The sequence below is a fragment of the Pongo abelii genome, chromosome 1 (assembly GCF_028885655.2).
Source record: "Pongo abelii isolate AG06213 chromosome 1, NHGRI_mPonAbe1-v2.0_pri, whole genome shotgun sequence".
NCBI lineage: Eukaryota > Metazoa > Chordata > Mammalia > Primates > Hominidae > Pongo > Pongo abelii.
This window is the reverse complement of record NC_071985.2, coordinates 230,438,178-230,444,177: the sequence shown is the minus strand read 5'-3', so window position 1 is coordinate 230,444,177 and position 6,000 is coordinate 230,438,178.

Genomic DNA, 6,000 nt, shown 5'->3' with positions numbered 1-6,000 from the left:
AGTTGTGTAAATTGTATTCTTATTGAGATAAAATATAATTTTATGTAATTTGAAAGTTGTTTAAAAGTTATTTACAAAGAAAGATAAAAAAAGAAACTAGTAAGTAGGGGAGAGAGTAATAAAAGAAGTTTTGGCTATGAAGATGTATTTTTGGTAAGGATATGAAGAAAAGAAAATAATTTTATATAAGAAAGGATATTATGTGGTAAATTCTTATCCTAAAGTAAAATGACTAGAAAAGAGAGAAGTATCAGACAAGTCAGAAAGTCCAAACATGTTGTAGATGGTCAGTGTAGGTTGTGATAAGGTTTGTAAAAGGCAATTACCTGAGACTGGGTAATTTATTTATTTATTTATTTTTATTTATTTATTTTTTATTTTTTATTTTTGAGATGGAGTCTCGCTCTGTCACCCAGGCTGGAGTGCAGTGACACGATCTTGGCTCACTGTAAGCTCCGCCTCCTGGGTTCATGCCATTCTCCTGCCTCAGCCTCCCAAGTAGCTAGGACTACAGGCGCCCGCCACCATGCCTGGCTAATTTTTTTTTTTTTGTATTTTTAGTAGAAACGGGGTTTCACCATGTTAGCCAGGATGGTCTCGATCTCCTGACCTCTTGATCAGCCTGCCTCAGCCTCCCAAAGTGCTGGGATTACAGGCGTGAGCCACCGTGCCCGGCTGAGACTGGGTAATTTATAAAGAGGTTTGATTGGCTCAAGGTTCTGCAGGCTGTGAAGGAAGTATGGCCATGAGCATCTTCTTGGGGAGGCTTCAGGGAGCTTTTACTCAGGGTGGAGGCAAAGCAGGAGCTAGAGAGTGAGAGGGAGGTGCCACACACTTTCAAACAACCAGATCTCATGATAACTCTCTATCATCAGGACAGGACCAAGGGGATGGTGCTAACCTCTTCATGAGAAATCCGCCCCCATGATCCAGTCACCTCCCACCAGGCCCCTCCTCCAACATTGAGGATTACATTTCATTATGAGATGTGGGCAGGGACACAGATCCAAACCATATCAAACTCACCACTGCACTCCAGCCTGGGTGGCAGAGCCCAGCAGACTCCCAGAGTTGAGGAGACAGCTGAGAAGCCAAGGTCAGAGTGGCTAGGGTCAGGGGACAGGGCACCCTTAGCTTGAGCGCCTCCACTGAGCACCGGCCACTCTCTTCTTATGGGGCAACTCCCAGCACTGGACACTGTTTTTTTTGAGATGGAGTCTCGCTCTGTCATCCAGGCTGGAGTGTAGTGGTGCAGTCCTGGCTCACTGCAACCTCCACCTCCTGGATTCAAGCAATTCTCCTGCCTCAGCCTCCAACTAGCTGGGATTACTGACACCTGCTACCACACCTGACTGATTTTTGTATTTTTACTAGAGACAGGGTTTCACCATGTTGCCCAGGCTGGTCTCGAACTCCTGACCTCAAGTAATCTGCCTGCCTTGGCCTCCCAAAGTACTGGGATTACAGGTGTGAGCCACCACGCCTGGCCACTGGATGCATTTTAAACAGGACCACTCAGGGCGTGTGGTGGCTCACACCTGTAATCCCAGCACTTTGGGAGGCTGAGGTGGGAGGATCAGTTGAGCTCAGGAGTTCCAGACCAGCTTGGGCAACATAGTGAGATTCCCCTGTACAAAAATGTAAAAATTAGCTGGGTGTGGTGGCATGTGCCTGTAGTTCCAGCTACTCAGGAGGCTGAGGCAGGAGGATCAGTTGAGCCCAGGAGGTTGAAGGTTGCAATGAGCTGAGATTGCACCACTGCACTCCAGTCTGGATGACAGAGCAAGACCCTATCTCAAACAATAATAAACAAAGAGGATCAGGTGTCTTAGTCTGCTTGTTATAACAAAATACCTGAGACAGGGTAATTTATAGAAAGCAGAGGTTTCTTTCTAACAGCCGTGGAGGCTGGGAGTCCAAGCATCCTCTGGAGGGAGAGAGGGAAGGCAGGCTGTGTCCTCACAGGGTGGAAGGTGGAGGGTGATCCCACACCCAAGACCTCCCACCCACTTTTTTTTTTTGAGATGTAGTTTCACTCTTGTTGCCCAGGCTGGAGTGCAATGGCACGATCACGGCTCACCGCAACCTTCACCTCCCCGGTTCAAGCGATTCTCCTGCCTCAGCCTTCCAAGTAGCTGGGATTACAGGCATGTGCCACCACGCCTGGCTAATTTTGTATTTTTAGTAGAGACGGGGTTTCTCCATGTTGGTCAGGCTAGTCTCGAACTCCCGACCTCAGGTGGTCTGCCCGCCTTGGCCTCCCAAAGTGCTGGGATTACAGGCATGAGCCACCGCGCCCAGCCCACTTTTTTTTTTTGAGACAGGGTCTCACTCTGTCACCCAGACTGAGTGCACTGGCATGATCATGGCTCACTTCAGCCACGACCTCCAGGGCTCATGTGATCCTCCTGCCTCCGCTACCCAAATAGGTGGCACTACAGGCACATGCCACCATGCCCAGCTAATTTTTTATTTTTTGTAGAGATGGGGTCTCAGTATGTTGCCCAGGTTGGTTTTGAACTCCTGGACGCCGGTGATCCTCTCATCTCGGTCTCCCAAAGGGCTGTGGGTTTATAGGTGTGAGCCACTGTGTCTGGCCCCAAGTCCTTTGATTGTTGCACAAATCCAACCATGTGGGTAGGGCCTATCGTCAGGCCCCACCTACCTATACTGTGGCACCGGGCAGTGAGTTTCCAGCCTGTGAATTTGCGGGGCACATTCATCTCCCAGCACCAGGCAACAGAATGCTGCCTGACGCTGCTACCTAGAGTAACACAGTGTTGCAGGCTGAAAGAGTGAGGGTTGTGATCAACTCAGTATACCACTGGAGGCGACGTGAGTAAACAGCAAACTGTTTCTCATAAATGCAGAATGTTGGCAAACTGACAAACTGCGTCTGCCACCTAGAAGGAATGCTGAGGACAGTCACACCTCAAGCGCAGTGTTTCTTGTGATTAGGTACATCTGACGCCTGTTAGTAACAATATGAACCTGTGATCAATTAAGCAGCTGACCGATCATTACCTCCTCCTCCCTGCTCTTGCTACCCAATAAATAGGAAGGGCTGTGGAAGCTCGGGCGGTGCCTTTGCTCACTAGAAGCGGGGAGCTCTCTTCTTCTTCCCCGTGTTACCCTTCCTTTAAAATAGTTACTTTTAAGTTTTCATTTCTATGTTTGTCCCCCTTTGTTCAGTCTCATAATGATGGTCTCAAGTAGTAACAGCAGTCTGCCACAACACAGGAGGTGTGAAATCCACATCACAGAGGCAAATGGGTTGCTGAGGACACTGATGTTGGTGATCAAATAGTTTGTGGGGGGCCTGGGCAACATGGTGAGAACCCACCTCTACTATATATATATACAAAAATTAGCTGGGGGTGGTGGCTTGCGCCTGTAGTCCCAGCTACTCAGGAGACTGAGGTGGGAAGACGGCTTGAGCCCCGGAGTCGGAGACTGCAGTGAGTCATGGTAGCACCACTGCACTCCAGCCTGGGCAACAGAGTGAGACCCTGTCTCTGGAATCTAAAAAAAAGGTCCAGGCTGGGCGTAGTGGCTCACGCCTGTAATCCCAGCACTTTGGGAAGCCTGAGGTTGGGAGTTCGAGACCAGCCTGGCCAATATAGTAAAACCCTGTCTCTACTAAAAATACAAAAATTAGCCAGGCGTGGTGGCAGGTGCCTGTAGTCCCAGCTACTCGGGAGGCTGAGGCAGGAGAATCCCTTGAACCCGGAAGGCGGAGGTTGCAGTGAGCCGAGATTGTACCACTGCACTCCAGCCTGGGTGACAGAGTGAGACTCTGTCTCAAAAAAAAAACAACTTCCCCTGGCCCTGCTCCAGGGCTTCATTCTCAGGAAGCACGGATGCCCTGGGAACAGCAGAGTTTGGAAGATGCTCTGGTGGGAGTTTGCAGCTGGGTGGGTGGGCAATGGGGGCTCCCCTGCCTTTGGGCTGCCCACTGCCCTCTGCCAGCTGGGCCCCACCTCAGCTGACCCTCAGAAGTGCTCCCCATTTAGGGGCAGGTGCCTGACACCCTGAGGCCAGCTGTGCAGAGGGCTGGAAAGTGCCTAGAGTGTGTGTCCTCTTCAGTGCACAGCAAAGGGACCCTCAGTTCCATTTTACAGGTGAGGAAACTGAGGCAGAGGCAAGCTGTGGTCAAACACTCCCTGGTAACTGATCCATCAGTGGAGTCAGGATCCCCCATACTACTTTCAAGATCCAGAGAGTGCCAAGTTTCCTCTGGACCAGCACCTTCCTCCCTGCAGTCAGAGGGCAGCGGGGGCAGCTTTGTCCTGCAGCTGTGGCTGTATGCCTGGCGGCTAACTCTCTGCTCTGTTGTTGAGGATGCCAACACCGGCCTTGCATGGTCGTGGTGAGGATTCCGCGGACCCGCCTCCGTCCCGCTGGGTAGTCTAAGGCCACACCTCCCCGCAGGGTAGAGGCTCACAGGCTCAGTGCCCGAACCCTGGCCATTACCTTCCTCCCACGGCAGCCCACCCAGCTTTCCAATCGAGGGTGCCACAGCCACTGCCCCCGGCTTTGCTGGGCAGTAGGTGGGTGACCACGGTACAGTGCTTAGTTGAAAAGCAAAACAGCCTTGAGGGCTGGTAAAATCCCTCTTTCAAAGGGGGGGAAAACCCATGAAGAGACTAGAAAGTATAATCCTCTACTGGGCACAATTAGAGAACTTAGAGAACATTCTGAATTTATTCCACAGGATGAAACTGGTCAATCATTTTCTCTAATCGCCATGTGGCTTCAGATTGTCCAGTTTCTCCAGCAGTGAACTTGTTTTGACAAATTACTTATTCTAGGGACCAAACCCTCAGGGCAACTTCATATTTGCTGCGTCTTTTTTCAGCAATTTTCAATCTACTTTCTAAGGTTTCAGGGCTGGGCTACACTTCCATGTTTATTAAAGTAAATGTAATTGACAAATTACTTTTTAATTGTAATGTTGAAATAAAGTGACAAAACATTTAGTGATCTTTTTATTATATTAATATACTCAGGGTGAATTAACCCTTAAGCCCTAAAACAACAACAAAAATATATTACTTAGATATTTTGTAATTCTGGTACTTGAAATAAAGACAAATAGAAAACTATGTTAAAATATTAAAAAGTTGCAAAATTTCATTAAAAATATTTACATTTGTATCCTAATGCCAATTTACACATACAATTCTTTTAAGTTAGATTTAATGGAATATCTTAACATATGAAAATAATAGAAATAAATATTAAATATTCAGAACATACTCATGAGTGAAAATTCAATTATTAATTAGTATTCCTAATTTAGATATTTATTTATGAACGGCCAAGGGATTTTACAGTTCCTTTTAAATTTTTTGTACTTGATTCTTGGTCCCTTAACAATGTATAACCCTGTAAAACTCTCAATAGCCACTAATCACTGGCAGGATCATTTCAACAAAAACACATGATTGGGCCGGGTGCAGTGGCCCATGCCTGTAATCCCAGCACTTTGGGAGGCCGAGGTGGGTGAATCACAAGGTCAGGAGTTTGAGACCAGCCTGGCCAATATGGTGAAACCCTGTCTCTACTAAAAATACAAAAAAATTAGCCAGGCGTGGTGGCAGGTGCCTGTAATCCCAGCTATTCGGGAGGCTGAGGCAGGAGAATCGCTTGAACCTGGGAGGCGGAGGTTGCAGGGGGCCAAGATCGCGCCACTGCACTCCAGCCTGGGCAACAGAGCAAGACTCTGTCTCAAACTCCACCACCCCCGCAAAAAAACAAAAAAACAAAAAAACAAAAAAAACCCCACAATTCTTCTGTAACTAATAAAAGAGGAACCGGTTTTAAATGAACCCAAGTTTGCTTGTCAATCACTAAAAATGAAGTCTTTTTATAAATATTTTCTTTAAGTTACAATATATAGAAGACATGTGTATATGTGTATATATATGTATTTCTTAAAAGTGTTGATTGGTGAGAAAAGAATAATTCCTTGGTTAACTTTTCTCATTCTTGTTCTGT